General features: G+C 48.0%; 1 long non-coding RNA gene across 3 annotated transcripts in view; it reads right to left on the bottom strand.

Moving 5' to 3' along the window:
* The window catches only part of LOC128928160 (uncharacterized), a 195,250-nt gene extending 181,087 nt beyond the window's left edge, over nucleotides 1–14,163 (bottom strand). For all 3 annotated transcript variants that reach the window (XR_008472876.2, XR_008472877.2, XR_008472875.2), the window contains exons 1-2: nucleotides 14,027–14,163; nucleotides 6,636–6,753 (exon numbers count right to left, since the gene is read on the bottom strand). This is a non-coding gene — a long non-coding RNA (uncharacterized LOC128928160). The remainder of the gene's footprint in view (nucleotides 1–6,635; nucleotides 6,754–14,026) is intronic.
* Nucleotides 14,164–14,498: the final 335 nt, after the last annotated feature.

Genomic DNA, 14,498 nt, shown 5'->3' with positions numbered 1-14,498 from the left:
AAAATTAAGAACTTTTCTATAGCATTTTATTTGTTCACTTCCAGAATCTCTTTTTATCTTTCAGACTCACGACTTGTGGGATTTAGAATATGTAAATGTTTAGCTCCGGGAGTTTCTTTGACATTATTCCCATTTTCTGATGGAGATTATTAAGGCCCAGAGAGGGGAAGGGAATACCCCAAAGTCACACAGCAGGAGATTAATGAGCAGATCTTGAAATCTGAATTGCTGGACTTCCAGTCTAATGTCCCCACCACAATAACTCATTCACCCCCTTTTCCTTTTCCAACCACCATCTGGCCTGACCAACTGCCCTTTCCCTCCCAGCCAGACTCAGGACAAGTTTTATAGGGAGGTAACTGATTGGGGTGGGGGTTAGGGAGTAGAAGGGAAAGTTTAACCCCACAATGTTTTCATACTTGGGATCTGAAAACACGATTTCCCCAGCAAAGAAGCTTAGCGTTAAGCGGAAAATCGGCTTGGAAGGATGTGATATCATTTATAACAGTACATTAAATGCAAGCTGAGAACCTGATATATTTTAGGAACATTCAGCACACTCTAGACTAATAAACATTTTACAATATTATTGCACATGTTCATTTCACTTTGTACAAATAATCATTCCCTTCACATCTAATAAGTCTGTTTGACACATAAGTGGTCTTGGGCAAACACCTCAGAGGGCCTTGTTTTTCTGTGCATTGATCATTTATTTGTGTAGCCCGTCGGGACAGTGACTAATGATTTTGAGGGTTTAAACATCCTCAAACATCGTCTTTGTCTCCCTGCCTGTTATCGTATAAATGTAAAATAATTTCATCTTGGCCCCAAAATGTATTGTTTTTCATGTATGAAAAATGCCTGTCCCTCCCCTGCCTGGCGTGGCATCAATCAGTTTAAAAAAATATTTGGAGGAGCCCTGGTCTGCAGGTCTTCCAGCAAGCTCTCGAGGTCCCTGGGAGACAGGCCCAGATCACCACTTACTGGGGAATTTCCAAACAAACCTGCCATCACCACTGCATCAACTCAGAAGCCTCGTCTCCCTACAAGATAGGCATGAGTCCTTCCCTTCCAAGGCCCAGAGAACAGAGATTCACTACTGAAAGCCTTCTCCTTTCAAGTCCAGGAACATTTCTGGAGGTCTCTGGGGCCTGGCACTGCTATGCTAGGAGCTGCGGGAACATGGATGAAGCCAATGTGGTGCTGACCTACAGAGATTTAGAATCAGGGCAAGGCCACCCCTGGCTCAAAGAACCCCTGAGTAGGAAACAGAAAAAGGTGCCCCCTCTGGGTAGGCTCAGCCACTTGAACTCATCACTTTGAGAACAGATACCTTTGTATGAATTAGAAAAAACACTCTTCCCTCTAGGGAGGTATAGCCCCCACATCGGGGCACGTTCCTCAGCTTGGTGTTCCTGTGCAGTGTACAACCTAAACAACTGTACAAAGAGGCCACCCTGCTAGAGTAGAGTAGAGGTCAGTGGGTAACAGACAGACACAAAAACAATGCTATGGAATACATGTCCCATAAAAAGATAAGCCATTAGGAGTGGAAGACCAGAAGAATAGCTGATAAGGCAGGAGGCTTCATGAAGGGAGAGACTTTTGTGTTTGGCCTTGAAGAAAAAGGAGGCAAAGGAGGGGAGCATCCCACCCCACCCACCCACTGAACAGAAGGAAGAGCCTGTTCACGCAAACATGAGGTCAAGGAAGCCGGCCATTTGGAGAGACTGAGCATAAGAAGAAAGAAAAGGAGGAGGAGAGATGAGACAAGAAATGAGTGTTTGTTGAGTGAGTAAGTGGCTGAACATAGAGATGAAAGACAGCCAGCTAGATGGCTGGATGGATGAATGGGGGTGGAGACTATATTAAAAAGTTTTCGATTTCTTGAATGCCTTACTAAGAAATGTGTGCTTTTTTTCCACAAGCAGCAGGTGATGCATTCAGAACCATATTTTGGACACTCTGACCAAAATGAACTGGGGAAAGCAAGTTTGGGTACCAAGGGGATCTCCTTGGGCCTCATCTAGAGTGACCATTTGGAATCTTCTTGTAAGGGAACAGAAAGGGAGAAAAGCAATGTCATCAGCAGCCTTCTAGGGTAAATGATATATTCCCAACTGAGCCATGGGAAACTGAGGCTCAGAAAGTGATTTGTCCAAAATTACCTGTCTACACAGAATCAAGATCGACCACATCTGCCCATCTATGCAGTTTGTGCCTCATCTGCTCATGCACGTCTGCTTGAGGAGATGGCCTGAAACTGAGCCACCCAATCCCTCTTGCCCAAGGAACCCCTGCACCTAGTGAGTGCTCACTTGAACTTAGCACCAGTTGCTAAATACAGGCCGCACTGGCTCTGCGGGGCCTCCGTCTGTACCTCCTCCCTGCCCACTTCCAGAAGAACGTGGAGCAGATTCACAGGGCAAGAAATCTGGACAAGGCTCTAGCTGTGACCTCTCTCTCACCCCTCAACCACCTCTACTGCACATAGTTTCAACCAGTGTAACATGCTATCTGACCCTCTCTGGGCCTTTGCACATGCTATACTCTCTGCATGACTTTTTCATGCTTTCCCTGTCTAGCTAATATCTTCTTGTACTTCGAGGCCAGCTCAAATGTCTCCTCTGCTAGGAAGCTTCCTCTGACCCCATGGCTGGGTTGGGACATCCTCTATGCCTCCATGGCTTTTGACTTTTCTCAAGATGGCACTTACGTGTTTATATTTTTTGTTGTCTAGTTGCATCATCTTTATCTATCCCACTGTGAGCTGCTGGAGATCACTCTAAGGTTCTCAGCACAATCACAGGGCCTGGCCCAGAGTAGAACCAGAGAGCACTGGAAAGATAGATAAGCGATTGGATAGACAGGTAGATGAACAGATAGATGGGTGGACAGATAGACAAACAGCTTCTTCCCTTAAGGGAAAAAAAACTTTGGACTTGACTCCCCCACCTGCAAGAAGAGTCTCCTGATCTGGGAGAAAAATCAGTCTTAAAAACTGAGACTCTTGATGGCACAGAATAACTGAAGATAAAAACGTATAGGTGCATAGGCCAGGCTCAAGCCTGTAAACCCAGCACTTGGAGAGGCCACAGCAGGTGAATCACCTGAGGTCAGGAGTTCGAGACCAGCCTGGCAATATGGTGAAACCCCATCCCTACTAAAAATAGAAAAATCAGCTAGGCATGGTGGTGGGCACCTGTAATCCCAGCTACTCAGGAGGCTGAGGTAGGAGAATCACTTGAGCCCAGGAGGTGGAGGCTGCAGTAAGCCAAGATTGCACCACTGCACTCCAGGCTAGGTGACAGAGCGAGACTCTGCCTCAAAAAAAAAAAAAAAAAAAAATTTTTTTTAAAAAACGTATAGTGCATAGACCTGCACATCTGATTCATTCAATTTCACTGAGGTTAAGGCTAAATGATGTGGGACATTATTGTGCTGGCTGGGGTTCAAGGACAAGGTCACAGAAAGTCTTGTACATAGATTTAAGGGTCTTGACTTTTATCACAAGGCTGTTGGGGAGCTAGTGGAGGGTTCCTGGGGCATGATAAGGAGGCATCCACATCTCCTGAGTCCCCTAAGTGAGGATGAGATTGAGAGTCAGAGGCATTAGCTTCAGGTATTCCTTCTTGTCCATTCTTCAAAGGCTGATTAGACAAACAGATGGTCCCCCAGACTTGAGGATGCCCATTCTGGGGCAGAGATGATGTGTTAGTCCATTTTCACATTGCTGATAACTCTCTCAAGTTCAAAGTTCCACAAATCTCTAGGGCAGGGGCAAAATGCTACCAGTTTCTTTGCTAAAACATAACAAGAGTCACTTTTGCTTCAGTTCCTGACAAGTTCCTCATCTCCATCTGAGGCCACCTCAGCCTGAATTTCATTGTCAGCATTTTGGTCAAAGCCATTCAAGACATACTGGAGACTGAGCAATTTACAAAAGAAAGAGGTTTAACAGACTCACAGTTCCACATAGCTGGGGAGCCCTCACAATCATAGTAGAAGTTGAAAGGTACATTTCACATGGTGGCAGACAAGAGAAGAATGAAAGCCAAGCAAAAGGGGTTTCCCCTTATAAAACCATCTGCTCTCTTGAGACTTATTCACTACCACAAGAACAATATAGGGGAAACTACCCCCATGATTCAGTTATCTCCCACTTGTTTCCTCCCACAACTTGAGGAAATTACAGAAGCTACAATTCAAGATGAGATTTGGGTGGGGACTCAGCCAAACCATATCATTCCACCCTGGCCACTCCCAAAGCTCATGTCTTCACATTTCAAAACTAATCATGCCTTCCCAACAGTCCCCCAAAGTCTTAAGTCATTTCAGCATTAACTCAAAAGTCCACAGTCCAAAGTCTCTTCCAAGACAAGGCAAGTCCCTTCCATCTATGAGCCTGTAAAATCAAAAGCAAGTTAGTTACTTCCTAGATACAATGGGGGTACAGGCATTGGGTAAATACAGTCATTCCAAATGGGAGAAATATGACCAAAACAAAGGGGCTACAGGCCCCATCCAAGCTCCAAAATGATTTCCTTTGACTCCATGTCTCATATCCAAGTCACACTGACACAAGAGGTAGGTCCCCATGGTACTGGGAAGCTCTGTCCCTGTGGCTTTGCAGGGCACAGCCTCCTTCCTGGCTGCTTTCACTGGCTGGCGTTGAATGTCTGCAGTTTTTCCAGGCACATGGGGCAGGCTGTCGGTGGATCTACCATTCTGGGGTCTGGAGGACAGCGGCCCTCTTCTCACAGCTCCACTAGACCAGTGGGGACTCTGTATGAAGACATCCACCCCACATTTCCCTTCCACACTGCCTTAGCAGAGGTTCTCCATGAGCACCCCACCCCTGCAGCAAACTTCTGCCTAAACATCCAGGTGTTTCCATACAACCTCTGATATCTAGGCAGAAATACCCAAACCTCAATTATTGACTTCTGTGCACCCACAGGCTCAACACCACATGGAAGCTGCCAAGGCTTGGGCTTGTACCCTCTGAAGACACAACCCGAGCTATACCTTGGCACCCTTTAGTCATGGCTAGAGTGGCTGGAATGCAGGGCACCAAGTCCCTAGACTGCACACAGCAGAGGAACCCTGGGCCAGGCCCATGAATCCTCCTAGGGCTCCCAACTTGTGATGAGAGGGCTGCCGCAAAGATCTCTGACATGCCCTGGAGACATTTTCCCCATTGTCTTGGTGGCTCCTACTCACTTAGGCAAATTTCTGCAGCTAGCTTGAATTTCTCCTCAGAAAAGGGAATTTTCTTTCCTATTGTATTGTCAGGTTGCAAATTTTCCAAACTTTCACGTTCTGTTTTCCTTTTAAAACTGAATGCTTTTAACAGGACCCAAGTCACCTCTCGAATGCTTTGCTGCTTAGAAATTTCTTCTACCAGATACCCTAAATCAGCTCTCTCAAGTTCAAAGTTCCACAAATCTCTAGGGAAGGGGCAAAATGCTACCAGTTTCTTTGCTAAAACATAATAAGAGTCACCTTTGCTTCAGTTCCCAACAAGTTCCTCATCTCCATCTGAGACCACCTCAGCCTGAATTTCATTGTCCCTATCATTGTCAGCATTTTGGTCAAGGCCATTCAGTAAGTCTCTAGGAAGTTCCAAACTATCCCACATTTTCCTGTTTTCTTCTGAGCCCTCAAACTGTTTCAACCTCTGCCTGTTCCCAGTTCCAAAGTTGCTTCCATATTTTCGGGTATCTTTTTTGGCAGCACCCCACTTCTGGTACCAATTTACTGTATTAGTCTGTTTTCATGCTGCTGATAAGGACATACCTGAGACTGGGCAATTTACAAAAGAGAGAGGTTTAATGGACTCATAGTTCCAAGTGGCTGGGGAGGCCTCACAATCATTACAGATGGTAAAAGGCACATCTCACATGGTGGCAGACAAGAGGAGAATGAGAGCCACGCAAAAGGGGTTTCCCTTATAAAACTATCAGATCTCATTGAGACTAATCCACTACCATAAGAACAGTATGGGGGAAATCGCACCCTTGATTCAATTATCTCTCCCTGGGTCCCTCCTGTAATACCTGTAATACAAGGGAATTATGGGAGCTACAATTCAAGATGAGATTTGGGTGAGGACCCAGCCAAACCATAGCACAGTGACTGAGACCTACATCCAGGCCAACCAAAATATCACCCTAAGTCTCCTCCTTATATTCTCTCTTAGCTCCCTCTAGCTCATGGGCCCATTCTAACTCTACTTGAACACAGATAGACATGCTGTGCCAAAAGGGCTGGGAAACATATGGTCTTAGAGTTTGAGCCCAAGTCCTTCTCCCACCTACTCCAGTCTCCAAGCAGAAAGAGATAGACATTCATTAGTAGATGCCATATACCAGGAGGCCAATCATATAAATCATTTCTTAACTCATTTAGTAAGTACATATTGAATGCCTATGCATCAATCAGAGAAAGAACCAGAAGATACACAGAATAAGAAATTTAGGGTATAGTGGCTCATGCCTGTAATACTAGCCCTTTGAGAAACCAAGACAGGAGGGTTGCTTGAGGCCAGGAGTTTGAGACCAGCCTGGGCAAAAGTGAGACTCCCATCTCAACAAAAAATCAAAAAATTAGAGGGATGTGGTGGCACTCACCTGTAACCCCGGTTACCCAGGAGGCTGAGGCAGGAGGATTATTTGTGACTGGGAGGTTGAGACTGAAGTAATCCATGATTATTCCACTGCACTCCAGCCTGGGCAAAAAAGCAAGACACTGTATCAAAGAAAAAGGAAAGAAAAATATTTATTTAGTGATTGGTCTTATGCAAGTGTGGGAGCCGATTAGATAGTTCACATGTTTCCATGTGAGGACCACTGGGCTAGCAGTGAAGAAGGGAAGATGATATGAAGTAGAAGCAAGGACAAACTGGCACCCACAAGCATTATCACCACCCTAAGCCTCTAACTTCAATGATGGCTGTCCTCTTGGAGAAGCCAAGGTACATGGAGCTGCACATGTACCCAGCCCAGGATTCAGCGAAGCTGAAGAGGCAGATGGGGTAAGAGCTGGAGGAGCCAGAGGGCCCTGGCTGCTGCCCCAGGCCAACCAGGAAAGCCAGGAGAGAAGCAATCAAGAGCAAGAACTCAGGTCCCCACACTGACTTTCCCAGCCCAGAAAGAATATGGCTGCTACTTCACTGCCACCTTCTGAATCTCAGGCAAAATATCTCCTGCAGCCCTTGTTAACCTGGAACTATGCAGGGGAAGGATGTCTGGGAAACAGGGCTCCAGCTCAGCTCAGCTGGCACAGTAGAGAGCCACTAACCTGCTGGGTGCCTGCAACAGGACTACTCATAGAGATTTAGCAGAGAAAAATCAGAGTCCCTGCCACTGCAGAGCTCACTCTCATGACAAAGACAACAGATGATTTTCATAACATTGCAGTCTGAGCAATACTACAGTAGGGCACATCTAGTTGTTGAAAGTCTACCACTGAGAAACAACAGTGAATTAGTTAGGATTACGTTCACATCCAAAATAAGAGACTTAAACACATCAAACTTTTTTTCTCTCTGACTTCAAAAACAGGCTGATACAATGGATCCTACATTGTCAGGGACGCAGGCTCCTGCTGCCTGGTTGCTGTACAATATGTGGCTTCATTCTCCTGCAGTCACTTCATGACCTGAGGTGTCTGCTGGCTGGTGCTACAGACATTAGGTCACAATCCCAACCATCAGCTACTCAGGAGGCTGAGACAGGAGAATCACTTGGACCTAGGAGGCATAGGTTGCAGCTAACCAAGATCATGCCACTGCACTCCAGCCTGGGCAACAGCATGTCTACTCCCTTCAAGGAGAGTTCCTGGAGTTTCACACCTAACTTCTGTTATCAGCCAGAATTCAACATCCAGCTGAAAGAGAGGCTGGAAAACACAGTCTTTATTCTAGATGGCAAGGTGCTTAAGTAAAATTTGACAGTTCTATTAGGGAGGAAGTGGATGCTGTGGGTCAACCAGCAGTCTCTATATCAGGTAACAGACAATAGTGGTCAACATCTGAGATTCTGGAGTTACACGAACCTAAATTCCATTCCCAGCTCTCCCACTTTACAGCTGTGTGATATTGAACAAAGCAATTACCTTATCTGAGCCTTTGTTTCTCCAAGTACATGACAGCATTATCATTACATGCCAGGCACTATTCTAAGTACCTTATAGAGATTGTTCTTCTTAATCCTCACAAGAACCTATGAGTTAAGTAATATTATCATCCCCATTTTACAGATGAGGAAGCTGAGGCTCAGAGTACTGAGATAACTTTCCCCAGATTATTTTCATACATAAACATACACTTAGTGAGTGCCTGTTCAGTCCCAGGCTCCATTCTGGGCTCTGGAGATGCAGGGAAGTCAGACATGGCCCCAGCCCTGTGGGGTCCCAGCAGCAGGGAGGTAGAACTTGGCCTGTTCTTTCCACTCCTCCAGGCTGTCCCCCAGTTACACGCAGGCAATGGATTGGGCACTGGGTGTAAGGAAACAACAGCAAAACATTTCCTTCTTTTTTTGTAAGTTCTGGGATACATGTGCAGGTTTGTTATGTAGGTAAACGTAATGGTTTGCTGCACCTATCAACCCATCACCCATTAGCTATTTATCCTAAAGCTCTTCCTCCCCGGCTCCCTCTACAGGCCCCAGTGTGTGTTCTTCCTCACCCTATGTCCATGTGCTCTCATTGTTCGGCTCCCACTCATGAGGGAGAACATGCAGTGTTTGGTTTTCTGTTCCTGTGTTAGTTTGCTGAGGAAAATGGCTTCCAGCTCCATCCATGTCCCTGCAAATGATATGATCTCATTCCTTTTTGTGGCTCATAGTATTCCATGATATACACGTACCACATTTTCTTTATCCAGTCTATCACTGATGGGCATTTGGTTTGATTCCATGTCTTTGCTATTGTGAATAGTGCTGCAATGGACATACTCATGCATGTATCTTTATAATAGAATAATTTATATTCCTTTGGGTATATTCCCAGCAAATCATTTCTTTGATTTGCTTCTTCCTAGAGTTTCCAGCCTGGCCCATACCAGCTGTTTGAGAGCATCTTCCCACCCCAAACTCAGCACAAACAGCTCACAGAGAGATCTGGCTGGGGCAAAGAGAAGAAGCCAGTCAATCAATGGGTCACTCAACAGAAGCTCCTGGTCAGACTGACAACAGCCCACTGAAAACAGCAACAGTGATAGTAACCCCAAGGTACACCAGCTTGGGCCTTCTGGTCACAAAGCACTTGCACATCCACTACTACATAAGGTCCTTCTTTTATAGAGGAGGACGCTGGGGTCTGAAGAAGCTAAGTCACTTGCTAAGGTGACACAGGAGGTATTCAAGGCAGGTATTCTAGGAAGCATTCTAGAAGGTAGAGGCAGAGGTGTGGCACTGCCTTGTCCATGTAAGGACTCAGACATGGCTTAAGTGGCCTTGGTACTGACTGGGTCAAGGAGGTGAGCACAGAGGCCATTAAAGAGTTTGGTGTTTTCCAGTAGGCAGCAGAGAGCCAATGGCAGGAGCAGATAATGCCCAGTGGGAACCCTGCAGTGGGGCTGCACGTTAGGGGTCTTTGGAAAAAAGCAATCCAAGTGTTTGGGCCCAATATCTTCAGCAGCATCTCAGGGAGCTAGCTTGAGCTTTCCCAGCCACAGGCCTCAGTGTGCCCCTCTGTGACCAGAAGGCTCCTCAGTGACTGTGAGAAGCTGGGTGAGAGACGGCCATTCTCGAGGCCTCGGTCTCCACTTCTGCAGAGCCCTTGCCTCACCTCGGTCCCACTCCTGGGCACACAAGGAAGGCCACACCACACTCTGCACACTCTAGACCTCATTCTAAATCAGGCCATCTGTCCAACCTGGTGTCAGTGCTTTGCCGGGCATACCAGGAGACAGGGAGGAGGGAGCCAGGTGGATCCTGAGTTCCCATGCTGGCCCTGGATTCCCCACATGCAGGAAGGAATCACAGCAAAGACCATTCAGGGGGGTTGTGCCAAGTAAACAAGACAACCTCCAGACAGTGTCAAACACCATATGGGCACACAAAATACCCTCCATGAGTGGGGGTTCCCTCTCTTCCCCATTGCTTTGCCCAAAAGTCTGGACAGACATGATTCACAGACAGAGAATACCAGAGCTGGAGATCAGCCCCTCATGGAGCCACGATGGTTGAGGCCAGAAAGAAGAAGGGACTTTTCCAAGCAACAGTGATGGCAACCCCACTGTACACCAGTTTAGGCCTGGCTGGCAATGCAGACCCAGGCAGGCATAGCACTCAGGTCCTCTGACACCCATCTGAGGGATCACTGCCCCTCTGATCCATAACTCTATGCAGATTATGGGGAGCTTAGTCATTGATGCTGGGACCTGCAAAGTGGTAGCTAGAGTCCACTGTGTCACTGATGAGCATTCAAGAAGCCCAGCCCAGCCACATCCCCATTAACATCTCCACCACCTATTGCTTTGAGGAGCAACTGTATGATTTGTGATTTCTGACATTTGCCCCCTTCCCAAACCCCTCCTCGCTTTCCTGTTTGGCCTGTGAATTGGAAAGAGCTGTAAACAGGCAGGCAGTCTCCTCGCCCCGGGGCGGGCCTGTCAGCCAGCCAAAGAAAGGTAGGACCCAGGGGACCCCCACCCCCACCCGCCCCACGAAGCCCAGCTGAGGAGCTTGTAAAGATAGGATTTGTTTGTTTTTTTGGATCTGGCTCAGGATCTGGTTGAGGCCAGACCCTTTGGGGAAAAGCAACTTTTAAATAAATGCTTCAAGATTGTGCAAACATTTCAGTAGTATTGGAGGCCTGGCGTTCTGGGTCAGGGAGGGAAAAAAATACCTGTCAATCACTCTAGAGATGAAAACCTGATAGCAGAATGGTTGCTGAGGACTAGGGCTTGGGTTGCAAATCTCAGTTGTGGCTGGCTGAGACCGAACTACACTTAAGCCCTCTCTCAAAAAATCATTTGCATGTTAATCAACAGAGCAGCCCTGTTTGACAGGCACACAGAGCACAAGGCATTTGCAATCACATCCATTCGATGTGTGCAAAAAGGACAGACTCCTTTTTTTGTTTTTTTGTGAGATGGAGTCTCGCTCTGTTGCCAGGCTGCAGTATAGTGGTACAATCTCCATTCACTGCAACCTCCGCCTCCAGGATTCATGTGATTCCCCTGCCTCAGCCTCCCGAGTAGCTGGGACTACAGGCACGCGCCAGCACGCGCCACCACACTCGGCTAACTTTTTGTATGTTAGTAGAGACGAGGTTTCATCAAGTTGGCCAGGCTGGTCTCTAACTCCTGACCTCAGGTGATTTGCCTGCCTCAGCCTCCCAAAGTGCTGCGATTACAGCCGTGAGCCACCATACCTGGCCCAGACTCCTTTTTGAGGCAGATGGAACTGAATTTTAGTCCTGGCTCTGACACTGATTAGTTCTACAGTCTTGGGTAAGTTATTTTGTATCAGTTAGCCTCAGTCTCTTCACTGGCAAGATGGGATTGTAAGTTATTGTAAGAATTAAATGAAATACAGATTGCAATATCAAACCTGGCCCAAAGCAAAAGCACAGTAATAAATAATGAAAATATTGGCGGGGTGTGGTGGCTTACGCCTGTAATCCCAGCACTTTCGGAGGCCGAGGCAGGTGCATCATGAGGTCAAGCGATTGAGACTCTCCTGGCTAACACAATGAAATCCTGTCTCTACTAAAGATACCAAATAAACCCAAAAAATTTAGCCAGGTGTGGTGGCATGTGTGCCTGTAGTTCCAGCTACTCGGGAGGCTGAGGCAGGAGAATGGCTTGAACCTGGGAGGTGGAGGTTGCAGTAAGCTAAGATCACACCACTGCACTCCAGCCTAAGCAACAGAGCAAGACTCCATATCAAAAAAAAAAAAAAAGACAATACTATTAGCTGCCATATATGAAGCATCTTCAATGAGCAGGGACTTACATTCATATGCAGTGAGCCTCAAAACACATCCTGCCTGGCCAGGCATTCACAAGCATATCCAAAATACCTATTCCATGCCAGCTCTCTGTTGGCCAAAAGTTACACTCAGCCTCTGACCTCAGAGCTCATGGTATTGAAACAAGGGTGCTCCAAGCTGACACTCCAAGCTCGGCAAGAGAAGTGTATGCAGAGCATGAAACAGGGAAAGAACGAGATGGTTCTGCGGGCTTCTGCGAAGAGGGAGGTCTATGCTGGGTCTTGAAGGAAGAATAAATGTCCACAGACAGGCTTTGGGAAAGAGTATTCCAGATGTAGGGACCAGTTTAAGCAAAAGCTCCAAAGCAGACCCTATATACAGAAAGTTAGGATGCAGTAAAGAGGGTTATTTGGAAAACAAAGCTGGCAAAGTTAGGCTGAAGTTGAAGAGCAAAAAATCCTGCACTGAGAGCATCACACTTGGTTTTCTGGGTCAGAGGAGTGTCTCCTCCTGCTCCACACCCTGCTTCTCCTCCCAGCTGCTGTGTAACTAAGGCAACAGCCCAACCTCTCTATGTCTACATAACCCCTTCTCCACCTACCTCAAAGGACTCCTGGAAGTGAGAAGGTTTTGAGAAGGTTAAAGCGCCACCACACTGGGTACCATTAGTTTACATGTACACACACAGAGAGACAAGCACATATGCATATGCTCAACACACCTACACACAGGCTCAGGAATCAGAAAAATCCGCTTCTGATCCCAGCTTCCCCCTTTACTGCAGCATAACCCGGAGCAATCATGTATCTAATGCATATAAAGCACCAATATGACACATGACATGTGGCAGGCACATATAATATGGTTATCATCGAACATGCTGACACACTCAAACTATGTCTCTCTATCAAGAGGAAACTGGCACCTAACCCACCCTATACATTCATGAGACCGTGCAGCCCAGAGATCAGCCCCCAACTCTCTCATGTTACATATGGGGAAACTGAGGCTCAGTGAGGCAAGAAAGCATACACAACTTGGAAGCAGAAGAGCACATGGCAAGAAGCCTTCCTGGAATGCCTAAAGCCTTCCTAAAATGCGCAGTCATCATGCTGAGTCTTAGAGATAGAGCAGAACTCCCACGGTGGCTCCATGTGGGAAGAGCATTTTAAGCAGAGCGGACAGCATGAGCCAGTGTCCAGAGAGATGTACTCAGGGAAAGGCCAGTCACCTAGTCTGTCAGGGGCAGGGATGGGGTGTGATAAAGATGAAGCTGAGGAGCTGGGGAGGCTCGAAGGTCTGGGAAGGGAGAGCCTGCTGCGGCATGCTAGGGAAGCCAGATCCCTTGGGAGCGTCGAAGAGCCCGATACTGGAGGACAGCGGCGTGGGTCAGCGTTTCAGAAAGATCCTACAGTGCCCCAAGCAGGACCGGAAGCTTGGCCCAGGGCAGTGCCAGGAGGGAGGTCAAGAAGTGGGTGGATTTGATAGACTCTGAGGAGATACAACAAGACTCCTCAAAGAGCATTATTTCCTGGAAAAAAAGACAGAATGGACACAGAGCAAGCACACACTCAAGGGACTGCAGCTGTGGGATTTTGAACAGAGGGACATGCTCAAAACAGGGGCCTTCCAGAGGCCTTCTCCCCATAGCCAGCCACTGCCCCTCCTGCAAGGACTCCTGCACTGCACCCCATTCCATCCCAGAGTGGAAGGCAACGGCCCATAGAGTAGGGTGGAGGAGAAAGGCCAGCGCCCCTTGAGGGGGGTGCCAGGGATGCCCAGTCAGCGGGCAGTGGACCAACTTCTCCTCCAACTCTATTGCCATCTGGCTACCTGCCTAGGGCTGCCCTCAGCCTCCTCCTGTGTGCCTTGGAGCCAGCCCCTTGCTGCTCTGACCCTCCGTCTCCTCCTCTATAAAGGGAAGGTAACAATTCTGAGGCTGCTGGGATAATTCAATGTAGTAGCTGGCAGCTGCCATGCCCACAGGGGACGCCCAAAGGGCGTCGGTTCCTCTCTCTCAGTAAATGATTCCTTTTATGTGTGATGTGCCCTTTCCAATTTACAAACCCCCTTCATTTACCTGCACACAACCCCGTGAGATGCGTATTGGGTCTCACCACCCGCGCCGCCGGGCAAACGCTCTCTCACACTGGCGAGTAGGATTGGAACCCGGGTTCCTAAGGCTCTCCAGGCCGCCACTGTCCCCCTCCTCTCTCTGCCTCTGGCTCCTCCCTCCTAGCCTGCCGCGGCCCGCCGCCCCCTCCTTCCTCCCCTCTTCCGCCCGCCCGCTGCCCCCTGCCTCCGCCTTCTACCACCCCCTGCCCCTCGCGACTTCACCCTCCCCGCTCCTCCGGCGCCGCCCCCTCCTCCTCCGCGTCCTCGGAGCCCAAATACGCGACACCTGGAGCAATAGCAGCCGCCCGGCGGCCTGGGCCTCATTACAGGCCAGCCCTTATCGCGGCGTGCATCACATTATTTCATTTCAAAGAATCCGCAGAGAAACCCGTCCCGGCCGACAACAGAAAGTAAAAACACAGCTGACTCCCATTAGG

This window comes from Callithrix jacchus, chromosome 7 (assembly GCF_049354715.1).
Source record: "Callithrix jacchus isolate 240 chromosome 7, calJac240_pri, whole genome shotgun sequence".
In the NCBI taxonomy this organism is placed as follows: domain Eukaryota; kingdom Metazoa; phylum Chordata; class Mammalia; order Primates; family Cebidae; genus Callithrix; species Callithrix jacchus.
Note: the sequence above shows the minus strand (reverse complement) of the source record. Positions and strands in the feature narration are given on the sequence as shown.